Genomic DNA, 21,904 nt, shown 5'->3' with positions numbered 1-21,904 from the left:
GCCTCCACCAGCTCCTGGCAGGAGTCTGCAGGTGTCAACTGCACAGGCTCTCTGTTTTCCAGGACCCTCAGGTCCTTCAGCCTCTGCAGTCTGTGGGGCACCTCCATGGCCACGGTGGCCAGGCAACTGCTGTGTGTTCCTCCCTGGCCCTGATTTCAATGGCCCCGCCAGGCTGGCAAGGCCCCGGCCCCCTCACAGGTCCGCTGTGCGGCTGGCTTGAAGCCCAGAATCTGTCGGCAGCTTCATTGAGATGCTGCCCCATTGCTGCCCTAGTTCAAGATTTCAGAGTCCTGAGCACCCGCCCAGGCTTTTCCCTGTTCCTTCTCTCACCCTGGAAACAGGCCTCCATGACCGGGGGCCCCTGGAGGGGGGTGGGCTTGTTCCCTAGTGGGGAGAGGCCCTGCAGAACCACGGTGGGGGGCAGCCATCGGGGGAGCCGGGACTGGCCGTCCTAAAGAAGGGGGTGTTGTTTGGGGTTTGCCTCTCCTCCTGAGGGTGTCTTTTTCTAACGTACAGAGGTGCAGTGTGTGGAAGTGATGGCCTTCTGGCAGCTCGCGGGGGGGGGGGGGGGGGAGGAGGGGGAGAAGGGGGGGGTTTGGCCCTAGAATTCGGGTCCAGCCCCACCCCAAGATGGGATGGGAGGAAGAAAGGAAGCTCCTTCTCCTCCCACATGCAGGCCAGTCAGGAGTGGGGACAGAGCTCTCCAGGTATTTGTTGAGCCCAGAATCCCTTTCATGCCACCTGGTCAGTGACGTGTCTGTGGCAATAATTAGGTGAGGACCAACAATCATGCTTGGAAGAAGCAGCGACCAGACTGTCAGGCCTCAGGGGGAAGGTGGTGGTGGGGGAGTGGGGGCAAAGGGGAGAGATCAACCAAAGGACTTGTGTGCATGCATATAAGCCTAACCAGTGGCCATGGACAGCAGGGTGTGGGCATACATGGGGAGGGGTTTGGGATGGGAATGGGGGGGATGAGGACAATCATGTGACACCAAAATCAATAAAGAAAATTAAAAAAAAATTAATTAAAAATAAAATAAACTAAACATCTAAAAACAACAACAACAAGAAACAATCATGCTTGGTTTCCTTGCCTTTGAGATGCCATGGTACCTGTGGGTTTTCTCCCTCAAAACACCCACGCGTGCATGTACCACAGAAGCATGACGTTCTGTGGGGAGGGGAGGGCGTGACCCCAGCCAGAAGTCCCTGTTCCACAAGTCAGGACTCGGCTCCGGCCTGGCCCTGCTGCTCTTTCACCACCTGCTCCTGGGACCCCGTGTGCTCACCTGGAGACAGGACTCCTGCGCTTCCCACAGGGGACTACGGAGAACTGGCTGAAACAAGTCTGTGGGCTGGGACCCAGCTAGCTGCCCGGGGGCTCCCAACCCAGAGGGCGTGGGCGTAGTGGCTGCCATGGGTGCTCCACCCAGACCCCCTTACCATCTGCAGGCTCACCGCTCCTCTTCCCTGTCCTGGCCCAACATGCACAGATTTACCCTCCCTGGTACACCCCCCTCGCCCCCCCAGCCCAGCCTGCAGCCAGTGCCTGACCCAGGACATCACGGGCTGTGTACATGCCCCGGTGCTATGGCTCCCTGGGCCAGCCGGGAGCTGGAGGCCACGTCCTTTCTTAGGTTCTCTCCTGCCCCATCCTGCTTCCCTCCCTGCCTTGCTCCTGAGAGCACGTTCCCGTCTACATTTCCACAGGGATCGCCGTTTCAGGCTCTGCTTCTAGGGTCCTAATCTGAGACGCAGGCCTGGCCTACGAGCTCTTGGAGGCCCTTGGCTCTAGGAGCGTGGCCGTGGAGTGAGGACGAAAGGCCAAGGCACAGTTGTCCTTGGCTGCAAACGCTCAGAGCGGACAGAGGAACAGGGGAGGCTTGGAGGCCTGAGTTGGGGGGTCAAGGCTGGGCAGAGGAGAAAAGCCCCCTTCCCTTCCCTCGGCCCCCACCCTGCACCCGGCCTCTGGAAACCACACATCTTCAGTCCTGGCTTACAGGTGGCAGGAGCCAGATCCTCGGCAGGAAACCTTGGGAGAAACTGCACGCTGGGTCTCCCAGCTGAGGGGGTACCAGGGAGGGTAACCGAGGGAACAGCTGGCCTGCCCACTGCAGCTGGCAGCTGGCCTGTGAAATTGGGGAAGCCGGCTTCCTGTGACCTTCCTTCCGCTTTCCTGTTTGGAGGAGGGGGTCCCACCACTTCCCTCCCTCGTGCTGACTCTGCTGCCGCCGCCTGGGTGGACCGGCCGGCGGGGCGGCCTCAGGTGCAAAGGCAGGGAGGGGTGCAAAGGGGGTGTTTCAAGCCCTGCCGTTGTCCAAGTCGGGGACTTCTCGGGGCTCTTCACATCACATCAGGTAGACCCTGGTCTCAAAGAGAAGGGAAGACCTCTGACACGTGGGTCATTCCCAGTTCCTCCCCCACGCCCTGCACACACCACGGCCGGCCTGCCTGGCACGGGACACCCTCTGGGCATTTGGGGAAGGGAAATCTGGAAGAGGCTCCGAGAGACCCAGCGCCCAGCTGAAGGGCGGCGGAAGGGAAGTGCTGGGTGTGAGGTCGAGCTGCCCACGTAGGCACTCCCGGGCCAGAGCAGCTGGCCATGCATGTGCCGCAGCCACCACTTCCCGTGCTCAGCCTCTGGGAGGCCACCAGCCCCTGCGGACACGCTGGCCCCAGAGCTGCTCCGATAAGCCCAGGCTCGGCAGCCGGAAGGAGGGTGCTGGCCCTGGGAACTGTAGCCATTGAGCTACCCAGCATGTTTACCCCAAACCTTCCTTCCTTTCACCACCAGGAGCCAGGAAAGCCAGGCCCTCTGGAATCCAGCGAGGGGGCAGGGCACAATTGAAACAGGGAATGACTCCTGGGTTTGTGAGAGCATGGCAATCACAGGCTCATGTGACCCGTGGGAGGGGAAACCAAGGCCGGCCTCTGGGGACAGCCCAACAATGTGGGGCTCAAATCCTGAAGATGTGCATGCCAGATACCTTCTGATTCAGCATGTACTTCTGGGAATTGATCCTAAGGGAATCATAGGAAATTCCTATAAGGCGTGTGTATAAGAACTACTTGTCTCAGCCTGCTTCTGAACTGTTATCAGTCAAGGGGAGGTACCCTCACACAATGGAGAGCTTGGTAACCTTCACACAGTGATGGGATTATCAGCACAGCTGCCATGCGCATGCTGGTATGTGTCTTTTGGCCATCAGAAGCATGTCTCTCTCCTGGGAACATACCGAGATGGAATGGCTGGGCTGAAGGACATGGGTGTGTGCCACTGGAGTTGATGCTCCAACACACATTGCCACCGCCCGTTTATGGAGGAGCCACTTGCTCCCCAACCGTCTTCTCCAACACTCAGCGCTGTTGGCCTGTCGCATGTGGGCTTTTCTAGTGAATGTGTAAAGGTGTTGCATTGTGGTTTTGATCTGCATTCCTAAACAGACAAGTGGGTCAACAAATTGTGCTATATTTATAACATGGAAATGTACACAGCAACTAAAAAGAATGAACTACTGATTCATGCAACTACATGAATGAGCCCCAAAAACATTACATTGAGTCACAAAAGTGTACATAGTGTAAGATTCTATTTAGATGAAATTCCAAAACTAATCTAAGGCGATGGAGGTCAGAACAGCTGCCTAAGGGGACAGGGAGGTATTGACTAGGAAGGAGATGAGGGAACTTTCTGTAATGTTAGAAATGTTCAGCCCTGCCAGTGTGGCTCAGTAGTTGAGCTTCAACTTATGGACTAGGAGGTCACAGTTCGATTCCTGTCAGGCACATACCCAGGGTTATGGGCTCAATCCCCAGTGCAGGGTGTGCAGGAGGCAGCTGATCAATGATTCTCTCTCTCTCTCTCCCTGTCCCTTTCTCTCCAAAATAAAAAAAATTATATATATATATATATATATATATATATATATATATATATATAATAAAATCAATATATATTAAACAAAAGAAAAAGAAATGTTCAATACCTTGATCTGGGTAGTGGTTAAACAAGTGTATACATACATAAAATTTTTTTAATCAAACTTAATATCTTTGCATTTTGGTGAATCTAATATATATTGAAAAAATTTTAATATTTACCAAAAAGAAAGAAAATAATGCAGACTTATATTGATTCATCTGAAAATTATTCAAAATACATGTAAAAAGCAGATTGCAAAATTTTATGGGGCTTCAGGTTTCCCTCATACACTCTTTCTTGGTGAAAATCTGGTGAATCTCATTTCAAGCTAACATAAAATGTGGGGTTATATGGGATAATAGTCTTTGAAAAAGATACAAAGTGCATAGAGATAAGAAATAACTCAATTGTCGATTACAGCTCTCACTACCACACTGTGAAGAGCTGCAAAAAACATCCTGTGTCCAGAGGGCCATGATAAGGCAGGAACATCTGTAAATTACATAAGTGGAAACAGACACAGAAATTTGGCAGAGGGAAAACAAATGTGATTTAAACTCGGGCTGGGGTCCTAGTCCTGACGCTGCCACTTCCTGGGACCTTGGGATCATCCCCTGGCCTCTCTGAGTCTCTGTTTCATCAACTGCTGGGCTAGAAAGCTGGCCCAGCCAAGGGAGTGAGCGATGGAGACATGTTTAGAAATGGCCAAAGAGCCCTGACCAGCTTGGCTCACTGGATAGAGTGTCGGCCTGTGGACTCAGGGTCCCAGGTTCGATTCCGGTCAGGGGCATGTACCTTGGTTGTGGGCACATTCCCAGTAGGAGGCGTGCAGGAGGCAGCTGATCGATGTTCCTCTTTCATGGATGTTTCTAACTCTCTATCTCTCTCCCTTCCTCTCTGTAAAAAAAAAAAAAAAAAAAAAAAAATCAATTAAATACATTTAAAAAATAAAAATAAATGGCCAAAGAACCCCAATACCTCGGCAGTAGAACTGGCAATGCTGGGGGGGGGAGGCACAGAATGGACTCCCCTAGGTGGCCCTGGGATGAGTTCCAAGGACATCACTCACGGTGGCCTAGGGCACAGGTGTAACCTTTCTGAGCCGTGATGAGTTTGTCTTTCAAACAGTGATAAAGCAGAGTCTAACACAGAGCTCTGCGACCATGAAAAGAGATCATGTTTGTAAATCAGGAGTGAAGCAGTGCTTGGCCGGACGAAATGCTCAGGACACAAAGCAATAGAAGCCCAGGAGCTGCTTCTAGATCACTGGTATCATGTTAGCCTTTCCCACACTCCTCATCTGGCCTCTTGGGGTAGCCACTCAGAACAGACTGGGCCCTCCTTGAGGACTGGAGCTCATCTCTCCCCTCTGGGGTGTGTATGGTGCCCACCCTTGTCACTCAGGCTGCCCCCACACTAGTCCCCGCTCTGCAGTGAGTCCACCTGAGTCATCAGGCCTCATCCCCATGAGGAATAGGACAAGTATTTCATTGGGGCTGAGGTTCCTATAGGGCCAGAGATAGCAGGAGGGCCTCTATAATCCAAACACAGGGAGTCTAAACCAGGGCTTAGGGCTCTAGGGGGACTGGTCCGGGAGAAGGGAGTCTGGGTGGTCCCATCATCCTTGACTTGACCACGGGGAGTGCAACAGGGAGTGGTGAGTGGTGAGGTGAAGATGCGGGGTGGTGGTGGTGGGACACCAGGCAGAGAAGGGACTTGGAGAGAAAGAGGCCCAGCAACAGCGTGGAGGCCTCCTGCAAGACCTCTCTGCCAAATGCAACTCCAGGCCAGCAGCCAACAGGAAGTTCGGTCTGCCACCTACTGTGTGCCCAGCACTGTGGCATTTAGAACGGAGCAATGCACAAAACGGATGCCATTCTGACCTAGGGAAATTTTCAACCTTGGCTACGGACAGTCAGTCCCTGGAAATGGAAGAGAGACGTGCCACTTTGGGTGTAAGGGCAACAGTGGTGATCGCACGCCAGGTGCACACCTAACCTCTGTCCACATATCATCTCCCTGAATTGTCGTCACAGACCTCAGAGTCTGCTTCCCAGACGGGAATGCCAGCTGGAAGCAACGAGGGCCAATCACCCAGATGGGGTTTGCGTGGGTGGGTGGGTGGGGACGGCTTGACACAGGAAGTGGCCTCTCAGCCCTGTGGAGGGAGGCCTGGCTCCTGACCTCTCTTCCAAGCTTGCTATCTGAGGCCACACTGCCCTCCCTGCACCCCCAGCCTCTTTCTCCCTGGCTGCATCCCACCTGCCCTCTCTTCTCTCTAGGAGATCTTCAAGGGTCTACATAATTCCCAGACTCAACAGTCCCCTTCTTAAGCTCCCACCGCCTACAGTCCCCTCTACTCACCCTATCCAACCCCCTTTTACATAATTTCAAAGCCAAAGGGATATTGGAGCTTCCCTCTGCACAGAGAGCAAACAGCTGAAAAGTTCAGGCTCTGGTTCAAGGTCACCCAGCTGGCCCTGCTGAGCCTGGAGACCTCCTGGGTACGATCCAATGTTTTTCCCATCGCAAGCCTCCCAGGGCTGCTGGGGAGGCCGACTGGGCTGAGTTCAGGGCTTGGGGCTCTGAGGTCCAAAGACGACAAAGACAATCCTTAGACCCCCCAGGGGCTGAGCTGGGATGGGAGCCACAGGATCTGAGGCCCTTTCCCCTTGGAGAAGGCACAGCTTCTCCTGTTCTGTCTTTGGTTGCTGGGTTTTCTTTCTTCATTGTCTGACACCATTTTGGCCTCTTCCAGTGTTGTTTTGGCCCAAACTCCTGGTGGAGGTGGCTGTGTTGTTTGTAATAGTGCGGGGGTATCTGTGTGAGTGTGTGATGAGCACCCGTGACGGCACATCTGCCTGTCTGCGTGAGCATCTGTCTGTCTGGGTGTGACGTGACTCAAATGCTGAGGCTCATGTTCCCTCGGACTCCTGTCCCTCCCACACCACGTTGATATCATGTTAGCAGCTGTATCCCACCCCCAGGAAAAGAATGTCCCTGGCAGCCACAGTGCCCACCCCAGGGTGTACGCAACAGCACAGGTGGGGACAGCGTGTCCAACTGGCTCCGTGACAGGGCCGCCCGGGAGGAGCACCACCCAGTGTCCCCCATTAGTGCTGCCTGCTGCAGCTGTTGCCCTGAGGAACAGGACTGCCCCGAGAGGAAGAGCCCGGAGACCAGGCAACCAGTCCATGGACCCTCCTGGATCCTGCCTGGAGCCCAGTCCAGAGGAGTGGGGTTGGCCAGGAACCCCTGGAGGGCAGGGCTTGGTCAGCTCTGCATCTCTTGGTGCCCCATCATCAACAGATATGTTCTCAGCACCCAGTGTGCCAGGAGCTGGGGCCTAGCCAAGGAGCACTCACCGCAGGCGAGCGGGAGTTCCCACGCCAGACCCGACTTGTCTGGGGGTTCCCAGGTGGGAGGGGCTTCTCCTGTGGTCACCAGAAGTCCCAACACCACTGCACCGAAGGGATAAAGCCTAGACAGCATTCGTTCTCATGACAATAGAAAGCAGCACGTCATGGGGTGTGAGAAAAGCCCAGAGATGTAGTTCTCATGATGCAGAGTGGGGCACACGCGTGCTCTGGGAAGGCAGGGTGTCGGCTGCAGGGGCAGGAGGCAGCGGGCCAGGTGAAAGGATTGTCAGGCAGAGGCGCTGCAGTGGCAAGGATTTGGTGGTCAGAGGGGGGGCAGGCTGGCTTAGTTACAGTGTCTAGTTCAGAAGCTGGTAGGTGCCAACAGGTGGATAAACGTCTGCTAGTGAGGAGTGGAGGGCCCGGAAGGCTTCGGGTGAGAGGTCTGAGGCAAGGGAGAGAAGGAAAGGGCACTACAAGGATGATGTCTATGAACCCTGAAGATCCTCCATTCCCCACCGGGATCCTGAAGGCCAGAGGCCAGGAATAAAGGGCCAGGGATGCTGTATCAGAGAGCAGGCATGCCCAGCTTGTCCCGGCGAGGCTGGGGAGGGCTGAGGCCAGGGAAATAGGGGCTCGTTACATCTAGGGTAGGGGTGTCGAACTCAATCAGAGAAGGGGCCAAAATCTAAAATCCAGCCTAAATCGCGGGCCGAATGGTTTACTGAACAGTCATAAACTGTCATTGTGATGGAAACGCAGCGGAGTGCAGTGATGACAGCGCGGTGCGGGCCACATTGCAAGGCCTGGCGGGACAGATTTGGCCCGCGGGCCTTGTGTTTGACACATGTGATCTAGGGAGACCCAGTACTTGTGCCAAATCTTAGGTGTATTCCCCCAAGGCAAAGCATCTAGAGGGAAGACAGGTGTCCCAGGCCTTGTACAGACAAAGGCAGAGCCACCGCTTCATGAAGCAGAGAAGGGAGGGTAATACCCCTAAACCTGAGTTCTCAGACCTTTCGTTTTTCTGGCACGCTTAGACGTTTGTGCCCAGCTGACAGGTGACAACATGGGAGGTTTTGTTGTTACTGCTTTATTTTTGCTGAAACAGAAAAATGCATAGCAGGGTCAAGAAAGAAAAGAACAGACCAAGGAAAGTTGATGAGTTATTTAATTGGGTTTAAACAGAAACTAAAATCATGAGAAGTGTAATCAGAAGACAGTGTATGTAAATAATCTTTATGATATGTTTGTGCTTGTGTGTGGTGTGTGTGTTAATGTATATATGTGTAGAGCCTACTGATCCATAAGATGTGTGTATGTTTGTGTCATATCAATGTGCAAGAACATGTATGTGTATTTAATGTGTGTGTGTGAAAGAGAGAGGTACACAGTAGGTGTGTCTGTAGAGCACAGAGGTATATGTGTTCTGTCAGAGATGTGTGGGGTACTTGCAGTGTGCATATTGTATCTATACTAATAAAAGCCTAGGTGGTCCTTGTGCCCTTGAGCAATGCCCTTACATCATCACAAGACGGCTACCACAAGATGGCTGCCATCACATCATCACAAGATGGCCACCACTAGATGGCCAGCAGCGAAGCGCAGTTGGGGGCAATCAGGTTGGCAGGGGAGCAGTTAGGCATCAACCAGGCTGGCAGGGGAGCAGTTAGGGGGTGATCAGGCTGGCAGGCAGGCGAGTGATTAGGAGCTAGCAATCCCAGATTGTGAAAGAGATGTCCAACTGTTGGTCAGACATCCCCAATACTACAGGGATTAGGCCTAAAATGGCAGTCAGACATTCCCCAAGGGATCCCAGATTGGAGGGGGTGCAGGCCGGGCTGAGGGACACCCCTTCTCCATGCCCGAATTTTGTGCACCAGGCCTCTAGTACAGTATAAAATAGGTAGGTATGGTGTGTCTGTGTTTGCATGCCTGTCCTGTGATGTGTGCATTCTGGATAACCATGTGGCATCCTTGGCCCCTGAAGCACTGACCTTGGGCACATCCTGGCAATGACGTGAAGTAACACCAGCATTTGGGAAAGAAGATCTCCGAATCTTTTGGGGCATTTGCTTTTCCAAGAAAAAAAAAAAAATCAGAAATTCCTGGGTCTGCTTTACACATGAAGTCCACACACGCAGAAAAGAGGCTGGAGTCCACTGGAAACCCAGCTGCCAGCTCATGAAGGCTGATGAAAAGCCTCGCGACTTGCCGTGTCCAAGAAAAAATTGCTCATCAGGCTTTTCAGACCTTTTCTCTACTTCAGCAAAGATGGAAAATGTTCCCAATGGTCTTTGACTGGGCAGTCGAGCAATTTCCATGATGGATTTGGGGCACTGTCTACCCCCCCCCCCGCTCCCCGTTCAAAGAAGTTTGTCTATTGTAAGAAAGGGAAGATTGACAGACACCTAGAGATTTTTGTACAACTGTCCACAATAAGGGCTGTTTCCCCCCACACACAGTGAGGAGGCCACAAAATAGGGCAAATCAGTCTCTTTTAGCTGTCTGCAGGGAAGATGTCCGGAGGGTCCCATTCCCCAGGCCAGGGGGCAGAACGGGGGCGGAGACTGCTCTGCAGAATTCATGGCTCCTTCTTGAGCGGCCTCTGCTTTCTCAAGGAAGGCTGTCAATTTGAACCCTTTCTGCTACATGGGACTGCGGTGTGAGCCCAGAGGTAATGGTCAGGAATGTTTTTGCAGAGTTGAAGGGATGGTCCCCCGGGGCAAAGTTGTTCCTGGCACAGGGCCTGCTGCCTCGTAGGTGTCCAGTAAATAGCCGGTGAATGAATGAGTGGACCAGGAGGGACCATCCAAGAGAAACAGCGTGATTTCCACCCTCCGCCAACCAGGGCTTCCAGGGCAGGGCCGGGGGCGGATGTGTCTGCCTGCCAGCTGTCGGGTTTCCTCCTCTCTTTTCCGGTCCCTCTCCCCATCACCTCGCTAGTTCCCACGCCCTCACGCAGGGGCTTCTGCTGTCATTGTTCAGCTGTTATCAAGGCCCAGGCCTCCGCCAGCCTAGAGCCTCCACTGGACCAAGAAAAGGGGAAGGAGCACTCAGATTGTAGGGAGGGGAGGTTTCAGGCACTGAGGAGGGACGAATCAAGTGCAGCTGATTATTGCAGCCTCAGGTGAGGAAACCAAGGAGAGAGAGAGAGAGAGAGAGAGAGAGAGAGAGAGAGAGAGAGAGAGAGAGAGAGAGGGAGTGTCCCAAGGTGACATGGAAAAGTGGTAGAATAATAATGATTATGGAAATTATGTTAATACTAATATTTATGATATTATTGCGATATGGGATATTTTTAAAGTATTAATTAATCCCCCCCCCCCCAATATTTTCTTGCATCCCTGTAGCCAGTCTGCTTTGAGGCACACACAGAAGATGTGAATGCTTGGGAGGCCCTGGGGTTACAGGAGGGGACCACGAGGGGGTGCCAGGGGCTGGACGGAGCTGGCCAGGATGCTAGTTGGAAAGCCCAAGCTGGACCCCTCCAGCATTTGTTGCCTCAGAAAATAGGCTAGAATTTTTGGATCTTGAATTTCAAAAGCCAGATTGTAGAAAATCTAAAATAAAAAGTGATCCGTGAAATTTAAAACCCAGGGGGATAAACAGATGGAAAGGGAGATCTGAGAATTCCCCCACAAGGCAGCACAGACGTAAGTAGAGAATAGGGAAGAGTGAGAGGTACGGAGATGAGAATGAAATAGTTTCTGGGCCAAGGAGAATTCCAGGAAGAGAGACTGGAAAGAATGAGAGGCAATATTCAGAGACACAATGGCTAAGACGTCTCTAGAATTGAAGACAGATGTCAGTTTTCATGTAGCAGAATCATGCCAGGCTCTGGGCTATATCCTGGTGTAATTCCAGATCTCTCCTTGTTCCTTATCTCTCCTCTGCCCTCCTATTGCCCTCACCATCACACCTTTGCTTCCGCACTGGGCCTTAGACTGTTTCCATTCACCATTCTCTGGTGAGCAAGTTTTGCCTCCTCCATGAAACTGACAGCTTCTGGGGGGAAGGGCTAGGATCCCTTAACCCGGGATACTGGGGAAGGATGGCAACATACCTACCTGATCAGAGCACCGTGAGATCCACACTTCGGCTGATTTCCTCAGAAATTACATTCCTGTTCTGTTTAATCCATTACATTTGAAATGCCGACTGTTTTTATTTTTAGATCCTCACCCCCGATTCTGCCTATCCCCCCTCCCCCACACACACACTTCATACACTCATGAAGAACCCTAAAGCAATGGCTCTCAAACTTAGTTTTAGCAACAGAGCCCTCTCACCAAATAAAAATGTGCTATTGGCAACCCAATTCAAGCAGAATATAGGACTGGCTGGTTGAATCGGGATGGGACGGAGACCCAGAGTCCAAGTGATTCATTTCCCCCTTCCCCTGGGGTCACCTTGGCTGGAAACAAGTTTAAAAAACCGCCCATTGAGACCTTGAAGTCAGCTTTCCCCAAAGTGTGCTTCTGGGAACTCTACCTCATGATGTCCCATGAAAATGGGGTTCTATGATCAAGTCAGTTTGAGAAACATTGGATTAACCAATGTGAATTCAGTCTCCAAGATTTCTTTGTGACTTTACTATTTACGTTGCACACTGGGAGTCTTTGAGAGGGTAGCTGCTGTGCTGAGTTCTGCAAATCTACCTGTTTGGGGATTAGCCTGTAGCTGGTGCTATGCAGAAGAGCACACTAGGGAAATGCTATACTGGAAAATAATAATAATAATAATAATAATAATAATAATAATATTAATAATAATAGTAATAATTATCACTTTCCTGTATCTCTCTGTCAGGATCTAATATAGGGCTAGACACTGAAATGGGGGAGGGGGCAATAACTGCTCTTGACTGAATATAAGCGTTCGTCTCCCCCGACCCCAGAATTCAACGGGGAAAGCCCTGTGCTCTCTACGTCTTCTTTCTTCCCGACTCTGTTCTGCAGCCACAAACATGGCCTGGCAGGGCCTGAGCATGGTGAGCCCCAGTTCTACTCGCTCAGTTCTTTTGACACCTCAGGCGGGACCCACCCTTTGGCTCAAGCCTGGCCCGCAAGAGCTCTGGGGAACCTGTTCCCCCTTGGCCACCCTCTCCCCGCAGCCCCAGCTACTGCCCAGGTTTTCCTTTCCTCTTCTGACAGGGCGGTAAGAATTTCTGGAAATGCAGCTGGGCCAATGAGGCAGGATGCCCTCCCCCTTCAGGAGCCCAACCCTGCCGCAGACCCACTGCCTCCAGGGCTGGGCCCACTCAGCTAACCATCTCTGAGGTGCCTCCACAGGGGCAGGGAGGGCCAGCGCGACAGCCCAGCCCAGCCCAGGCCTTCCCTGGCTGCCCTTCCCCGCCTCAGGCTCCAGGACCCGGACAGGCCCCTGCAGCAGGGCCTGGGGGAAGGGCAAGCACCCTCAGCTCTCTCCCCGTAGCCAAATCCCGTGCAGGACTGGTCTGCTCTCTTCTCTCCCAGGGTTTTCCCCTCACTCAGTCATACTTTGAACAGGCACCCGCTTCGGTGCTAGTGGACAAGGCCTGGGTCCAGGCTGGGGTGGAGGGGACAATATGCAACTCAAGAATGTCAATATATAACCTATCAGCAGCGGGTTTGTTGCACCCAATGAAAATCCAGAAGTTGTAAGAGAGGCTGCCACCGCCGAATCTGACAGGGAGTTGAATGAAGATGACAGTACAGATTGTGATGAGGACGTTCAAACAGAAAGAAATGGAGTGACTCAGGATACAGGGCAGCAGCTGAAGAATTTAATGAGGACACTGACTAAGAAACAGCACCTACTAATCATTGAAGTTATTTGTTCCAAATTCAGTTCATCCAAAATGGAGTTAATATGCTTCACTTCAGTGTGTAACGGAGCACAGGAACAGTCAATGTTGAATCTGTGAATGGTTTTCTGTTTACTGTGATGTGCTACTGTAAATATATCTCTTTAATTACTTCTGGTCTCCTTGGTAACCTATTTAAATTTGTGTACATTCTTGTACATAGAATAAAACGTTTTTAAGTTTTTATGACAAAAAAAGAATGACAATATATAAATGTCAACTATAATTGAAAAAAAATTATTTAGTTAAAAAACCTCACTGCCAAGCTGGTGTGGCTCAGTGGTTAAGCAATGATTTAGGGACCAGAAGGTCTCAGTTTGATTCCTGGTCAGGGCCCATGCCCGGGTTTTGGGCTTAATTCCCAGTAGGAGGCATGCAGGAGGCAGCTGATCATGATTCTCCATCATCATGAATGTTTCTATCTCTCTCTCCCTCTCTGAAATCAATAAAAAATTTTTTTTTAAATAAATAAAATACCCTCCCATTCATTAATAAAGTGCTTTTATAAACAATAAAATTAAACAAACCAACAATCAAACAAACAAAAAAGCATGCCAGTATCATGTTTCAGGGCTTTGACGGAAGTACACGCTGGGGCCACTCCGTCCAGGCAAGGAGTAAGGACAGCCTTCCCCAGGGGACACGTGTGTGTTAAGCAGCCTAGGAACTAGGAACCAGGCCTCGCTTTCAAGGAATTTCCTCTCTGTGTCACTCTGCCTCTCCCTATCTTCCCCTCTTTCTCTTTCTGTTTGTCCTGCTGGTTCAGTCCCTGTCTTATTCTGTATCCAACCCCACCAACCCCTGCCTCCCTGCCATGCACCGTAGAACTGCTATTCCAGGGAAAGAGGAATAAATGCTAGAAACTCATAACCCCCCCAGCCCCCGCCACCCCCAGCTCCCTGACTTGGCATCCTATCCCGGGGTCTGAGGGCCTCACGGCAGCTCTCCTATCCAACCCACCCCTTGGGTTAGCTAAACGACTCTGTTACTGCAGCTACAGTCACATAGCCCAGCCCTTCTTCCTGGGAGGAAGTCAGGAAGGAATGTTTGTACTTTAAAAAGTTGTGATTATCTGAGGGAAAGCAGTTCCCCCAAAGTAGGTAATTTTTAAAAGATATTTTTATTGATTTCAGAGAGGAAAACAGAAACACCAATGATGAGAGAGAATCATCGATCAGTCGCCTCCCATACGCCCTCCACTGGAGATCAAGCCTGCAACCTGGGTATGCACCCCAGACCAGAATTTAACCCGGGACCCTTCAGTCCCCAGGCTGACGCTCTATCCACTGAGCCAAACCAGCTAGGGCCAAAAGAGGTATTTTTTACCTGCAAACTGCTCTTGACTTTCCTTCACAAATTTATGGGGTTTTCATGCATAGGGGGCTCAAGGTCTAGGAGAGAATAGGGCCTGGGACATGTCTCTCCCTTAGACTGGGGGCTCTCTGATGCCATGTTCCTTGAGACCCAGGATGCTGCAGGGCTAGTGCTCCTTGGTGCTCCCTGGTCAAGATTCAGATCTTCCCAGACCCATCTCCTCCAGCATTGCTGGGCTGCCCCCACCCCTGTCCTAGTCTCCCATGCCCCAAAGTCTCTCAGGTCTTTGCAAATGCCACAGCCCGGCCCTGGGCCTGACTTCCTGCCTCATCAGCCCCTGCTCCCCTGCTTGGGCAACCCCCTTCAGCCTGGTTCCTCCCCAGCTCCCTCCCCGTCCCATCCCACAAACACACAGGGCTCCTTCCTGCCTCCTTGCCTTTGCTCAGGCCGTTCCCTGGGCCCGGAGCACACTTTCCATCTCTCCAGTTTCACCTCCTTCCTGGCCCAGCAGCCTTCCCCACTGCCCTACCCCACACTGGCTTCTCCCCCCTCCTCAGCGGTCCCTCTGGGCCATGTGCCTGTCACTGTGCGGGGACTGACACCTCATACTGGGGGAGGAGGCCGGGGAGCAGGATGATGGATGAGCTGCAGTGGCTCCCTTCCCTGCTGAGGCTGCGGTTAGGAAATCTCCCCTCCAAGAAGCCTGATATTTTCCAGGAATTTCCTGAGGGTAGGGGACCAAGTATTCCAGAATGAGAGCCAGCTGTGGGGCTGAGGCGTGGGGAGGGGAGGCGGGCTCTGGGCTTCCTGGCTGAGTCAGCGACCATCTCCAGGTAATTTACCGGCTGAGTCAGAGCTGGGGATGGTGGGGATGGGAGTGGGGGAGGTGGGGATGGATTTTAGGAGGTGTGTCAAGGAGAGGGTACCCCCTCCAACCCCCACCCCACGCCCACCAGCCTCTGCTCCCTTGTCTGGAGCCTGTAAACGCAGCAGCCAAGAGAGGGCAGAAAGGAAGGGGGATGGACACAAAATTGCAAACGGAAGAATCCTCTGGAGGCCCTGGGAGTTCATGAAGACAGAGGGGGACCAGCTGGCAGGCTGTGGTGGGAAGCAGGCCTCAGGACTAAGCTGGGTGAGAAAAGCTGCTGGTCCTAGCACCTAGCCTAAAAGCTCCCTCCCTCCCTGCCTCCCTCCCTCCCTCCTTCTCTCCTTCCCTCCATTCCTTCCTTCTTTCCTTCCCCTACCCCTTTCTCAGAGGCCTGAGTGGCACTGAAAATCCATCTGGCTTCTGGTGCCCCTTCTTTGGGACGTCACAGACCTGGTGCCTCCTCCTTTCTGAACCTCCCATCTGTCCTCAGTTCGAAAAGACAGCCTGGATCCTCAGACCCTGATTACGGCGGGTCAGCTGGGGAGCCTGGTCCAAGGGCGATGGCTTGGAACCAAGATGAAGCCAAAGCAAGCCTGGGAGGGTTGTGTGCAAGCTGCCCTCGAGGCCTTGGCCTTGAATGCAGGTGGGGCTGGGGTAGCAGGGAGAACTGGTCACTGTCCCCTCCAGGTTGGAAGAGCTGTGGGGAAGAGGGGGCAGGGAGTGTAACCTCACACACACAACTGCACCCACACACCAGAGTCCCAGGAAAAGCCCGTTCCTGCCCAAATCACCTCGCACTGGGCCTGTCGTCCCCCGGAAAGATGCATCCTGATGTAAGCTCCCAGGAAGAGCCCTCTCCTGCTGACAGAGCGTGGTGGGGGTGTCGCCGGGGGCACTGGGACCCAGCTTCCCCAGGTCATTCATGTACATCTGTTGCATGATCACATTGGTTGCAGAATCGCCCCATGGCATCTTCCAGCGGGGTGTTGCAGTGATGGGGCTCCCCTGGCCCTGGCCTCAGCATCTTAGAGGGGCCCCCCCCAATTGCTGAATATCTATCTCACTGTGGCTCACGGTTCAGTGTCCCAAAAGTCAGAGGAAGAGTCCCTGTGAGCATGACAGATTTCACAAATTCCAAACTAGTACGAGAGCTCTCAAGAAGCAGTTTGGGGATTTGCGATACCCCTTGCAGGTTTATAAAATGAGTCATTTTCTAGATGACTCACAAACAGCTTTTCTTGTTAAAAATAGCCAAGATGAAATCTAATCTGGGCAGGAGGGACCTTTGGGGTCCGTGGCTTGACCCTGGACCAGCACCCCACCGGCCACCCACACCCGCTGGCCGGCCCCTGGCTGCTCCACGGAGCAGGAACAGCAGGGAGAAGGCTGTTGAGATTCTCCGGGCAAGAGGTGATGGTCAGAAGTGGTTGGCCTCTGGAATAACTGGGCACCAGCCGACAGGATTCTCTGATGCGTTGGACGTGTGGTCTCACAAGAGACTCAAGGGCAACGCCAACGTTTTGGCCTGAGCAGCAGAAGGGATGAAGTTGCCCTTAACTGAGATAGAGAATGGGCTTTGTTGTCCATTTCATAAACTGCTCTTGTTGCCCAAAGTCCAGAAAACAGGAACGGCTGGAACCAAGCAGGGCGTCTGTGGGTCCTTGCCCATCCTAGCATCCACCATAGTTCCTAGAGGTTCCCAAGACAGAAAGGAGACAGGAGGAGGAAGCAGGAGGACAGAAGCATGAAGGGGTTTGACCCACTGAGGCCCCTGGGCTGACACAGGAGGCAGGGGCCGGGCAGTGGATAGTGTCCCAAACAGGAGGGGTGGTGTCTGGTCCTCTGTCTGCACCGACCCACCTCTGGCCCAGAGAAGCCCTTCCTCCTCAGACTGTGTGTGCTGTTTCCAGAACTTTCTAGAGGAAGCGCCTACCAGCGCTGAGGACGGCCGCTTTGATTCTCCTGGACACAGACTCCTGCAAGCCAGGCCGGCCAGAGGTGTGCCTGGGCATCCTGGGCACGCCGGCGCCCGGGGACTCACAGCCAGAGAGGCTGTGAGGGTGGCTTTGTGTGGCAGCTCAGGTTGCCCCTGGCCGAGTGCCTCTGCCAGGAGAGGCCAGTTTGGCTGCCCAAACTCCTGAACTTAGGTTACCTGAGCAAGCAGCCTGGTAGGCCGCCTGTGTCTCATTACTTCATAAGCCTTGGGCCTGTTTGACCCAGAGGCCAGATGCCCTGCCCCCACAGCAGCACAAATGAGGCGCAGGAAGGCTGTGCTGATTCTGGAGTTTAAGCTGGAATCCAGCTTTGGAATCTAAACAAGACAATCAAAAAAACAAAACAAAAAACAAAATCCAAGCTTCTGATTTAAAGAACAGATTGGTGGTTGTAAAATGTGGGGGTGGGGAGAAATGGGTGAATTGCATTTTTGTTTTTAGTTTAAATACATTGAATAGAAAAGAGGAGGAGCAAGAGGAGGAGGAGGAGGAGGAGGAAAAAGTGGAGGAGAAAGTGGAGGAGGGCACCACAGCTCTATGGGAAGAGCCAGGAGCCTGTGTGAAAATACAGGTTCCTAGGTCTCTCTCAGACCTGCAGCATCCGGGTCTTGGGGGAGAGGCCTGGGGGCTGCATACGTGCAGTTCCCTGGTGACCTGAGCAGGGTTGGGCCCTGGCCTGGAGGACACATCCTCACACTCTCTGGAGAAACATCACACTTGAGTCAAAGACATGACTCACAGGACGGGCGTCAAGGGTGTGTCCTGGCTGTTCAGATCCCTGGGTCAGGGGGCATTTGCTGAGGTTGAGTCGAAACCAGGATAAAGCCCCAGAGAGAGGCTTGCTGTGGAGGCCTGAGCAGGACTCCAGGAGCCAGAAGCAGAGATGCCTTGTGGAGGTGTCCAATGCCCCAAAATCGGGGTCCGGGAGCTTCCCCATCTCACGGGAGGAGAGGTGGGAACACAGCACTTGGCACCCAGTTCCTTGTCTGAGGAGCAGGGTCCTCTCTGTAGCCTCAAGTGTAAGATGAGGAAGGATGAGGCTGGGAGGTAGGACTTGGGAGGTTGGAAATGTAACTGGCATGGGCCTTGGGGTGGGAGAAAAGGGGGAGGGATGCGGGGGGTAGGGGAAGGGGAGGGAAAGGAGTGCCTGCCTTGGGTGAGACCTGGAGCTGGTTGCTCGGCACCCGTGACCTGCTCCTCCTCCCTGTAAACTCTTAACCCTGATCTGGAGAAGGTGATCCCCAAGGGCTAAGGCTCACCCGCCCAGAAATACATTAAATAAATAACTGTGCTCTGCCCAGATTTTATCGCATCAGGATTCCAGAGCAGAAGACAAATGGCCTCATGTCCAGCAGGGAGGTGTAACTCATTCTCCGGGGTGAGCCTCAGACTGGGGATGGGGAGGGGCCGGGAGAGGGTTGGAGTTGGCGTGCAGGGCTCAGTGCCAAGACCTCCAGAAACATCCTGCCTTCCCCGGGGCCTGCTCGGGGATGGGAACAAAGCCCAGCATCCTTTAATTCGGGGAGTTTATTCTGAGGCTTCTTCTAGGGCAACACGCATAGGATGTGTAAAGAGTTAGCTACAGAGCTGTTCTTCACCATGTTATTTATAAGTCTGAAAAACTGGAAGCCACCTGCACGTCCAGCGAGAGGGGATTGGTTAAGTACATTATGACTCAGCCAGAAAAGAAAACTCAATGCGGTCCATTAAAAAATGATGCTGTCGAAGAAAAGGTAATGACATAGAAATGAACGAATAGCATATTAAACAGAACAAAAGCTAATAAATATGTAAAATAATCTGATTTTGAAAGTATGTCTATTTATTAGAAGAATATATACCAAAGCATTGATTGGCTGTAAGATAAAAGATAATTTTAGATTCCTTCGTTTTTTTTTTCTATTTTGGTTTTGCTTTCCTGAATTTTAAACCTTTTCTGGAATAATCATGCACTTATGTATACACGAAGGGCAAAAATAATAAAAAATAATTATTATTTTACAAACCAGAGCTTCCGAGATATAGCTTAGGAGGGAGAGTTTCCAGGTGGGAGGGACAGGGTGCTGGGTGCTGAGCATCCAGGGCTCACCAGACCAGGACTCTGCTTCTAAGGGACTTACAGTCCTGAGGGGACACAGATGGGCAGAGTTGACACGTACATGGCAAAGAAATCCTGTCATTTGTGACAACACGGATGAACCTGGAGGACATTGTGCTAAGTGAAATAAGCCAGACATAGAAAGACAACTATTGCATGATCTCACTTCATGTGGAATCTACAAAATTCAACTCATAGAAGCAGAGCCTAGAGTGGGGGTTCCCAGGGCCTGGGGAGAAATGGAGGAATGTTAGTCAAATGGTACAAAGTTCCAGGCATATTTGAATGAGTTCTGGAGATCTATATAGCACAGTGGCTAAAGTTAATAACATATGCTTAAAATTGCACACACACACACACAAAAAGGAACTATGTGAAGCATTTGTTAATTAGCTTGGTTGTGCTAATCATTTCATAATATATACATATATCAGATCACTATGTTGTACACCTTAAATATGTGCACCTTTTATTGGTCAGTTATACCTCAATAAAGCTGGACACAAAAAAAGAAAATCCATCCTATTTCACAGAGCTGTTGAGTAGAATAAATAAGAAACTCTGTACTTTCCACTCAATTTTGCTGTGAACCTAGAACTGCTCTAAAAAAAAAAATAAAGTTTATAAATTTTTTTAAAAAATTAAAAAAAACAAGCATATGGCATGACAGAGAGAGAAGACTTCCTGGAAGAAGTGACATTCGCGCTGGACCTCAAGGAGTGAACAGGTCAACTAGATTTCAACGGGCAGGGAAGGAGGGAACTGTACTGCAGATGGAAATACTGGTTTGCTGAGGAGGGAGCAGGTGGACCATTCAGCAGTTGGATACTGGAGTGTGGAGCACATGGCCCTGATTTGGGATTACCACTGGCATGAGACCACTCCTAGAGAGAAGAGAATGAGGACAGAAGTGGGTTCAGAGGAGAACCTCGGGGCACAGGCTATGCTGGGAGGAGGCTGAGGAGGAGGATCTGAGAGGCAGGAGGATCACCAGGGCAGTTGGGGGTCACAAGACTTAAGAATGAGCAACGAGGAGAGGTCAAGAGAGAAAGCACTGAGAAAGGCCCATAGTTGGCAAGAGTTTGGTTCTTGGAGGTTCAGGTGGGATGGACAGGGCCAAGGTCAGGAGCATATGACTTTCCTGTTGCTCTGTAAGAAATCACCACAAGCCGAAACCGGTTTGGCTCAATGGATAGAGCGTCGGCTTGGGGACTGAAGAGACCTGGGTTCGATTCCGGTCAAGGGCATGTACCTTGGTTGCGGGCATATCCCCAGTAGGGGGTGTGCAAGAGGCAGCTGATTGATGACTCTCTCTCATCGATGTTTCTAGCTCTCCATCTCTCTCCCTTCCTCTCTGTACAAAATCAATAAAATATATTTAAAAAAAAAAAAAAAAAAAAAAGAAATCACCACAAAGTGAGTGCCCTAAACAATAGGACTTTATTCTCGTACAGTGCTGGAGGTCCAAAGTCCAAAATCAGTCTCACTGGGCTGAAGTCAAGGTGTGAGCAAGGCCGGTTCCTCCTGGAGGCTCCAGGGGAGAACTCGTCCCCTTGCCCTTTTCAGCTTCTTGTGGCCGCCTGCATTCCTTGGCTTGCTGCCCCTTCCTCCATCTTCAAAGAGGAGGCTCCAAAGGCTGCTTCTTTCATCGTATCGCCTTCTCTGCTTTAATCGCCTGCCTCCCTCTTAAAGGACCCCTGTGATTATATCAGGCCTCACTGGAATAACCCAAGATAATCTTCCCATGGAACGGTTTTTAATTTAGTCACACATGCAAAGTCTTATACAAGATTAGTACATGCCCATCTTGTGTGTGTGGGGGTGGGGTGGGGGGGGAGGGGGGCTGGCAGGTGTCATTATTCAGCTTTTCACTTTTCAGTTGTCAAGGGGCTGATTATAGAAGAGAGAAGAGGAGGAAGTGGAAAAGGCGAAGAGAGACCATTTACTCAGGAAACTTGAGTGAGAAAGGAAAGGGGGATGGGGCAGGTTCACGTAGAGGAAGACTCAGCCTGGCTGCGGAGAAGTGGCTTCTAGAATTTTATTTGATTTTCCCTGATTCTGTGTGTTGCCTTTCCTCCCTCCCTCCCTCAGGCCAGTTGGAAAGTCAGAAACATAATCCATGTTGTTTATTCCATCAGGTAGTGCTTCCCCTCACGCCTGACACCCACCCACCCAGGGGTCTGCCAACCTATGTGAGCTAAAATCTATATTTTTAAAAAGACGGGTTCTCATTTTACTTGCAATGGCCATTCCTGCTCTAATGACAACACAAAACGTATTGATTATACCATTAATTTTTCAAGTTCAGATATGGATGTCCCGTTTAGAAAGGCAAAGGCTGAATTTGCATTTCTTTCCTCCACTGGCACTCCGTCCCTTCTGAAAACTCGCCTTGTGGGATGGCTGATTTTCATTCTTCTACTGCTTTTACCTGTAACTTAATTTCTCCCCAGCTTTATTGGGATAGAATTGACGAGCGATCGAAGTTTTTTTTTTTCTTAAAA

This window comes from Pipistrellus kuhlii, unplaced genomic scaffold, assembly GCF_014108245.1.
Source record: "Pipistrellus kuhlii isolate mPipKuh1 unplaced genomic scaffold, mPipKuh1.p scaffold_m20_p_13, whole genome shotgun sequence".
NCBI classification, from domain to species: domain Eukaryota; kingdom Metazoa; phylum Chordata; class Mammalia; order Chiroptera; family Vespertilionidae; genus Pipistrellus; species Pipistrellus kuhlii.
Note: the sequence above shows the minus strand (reverse complement) of the source record.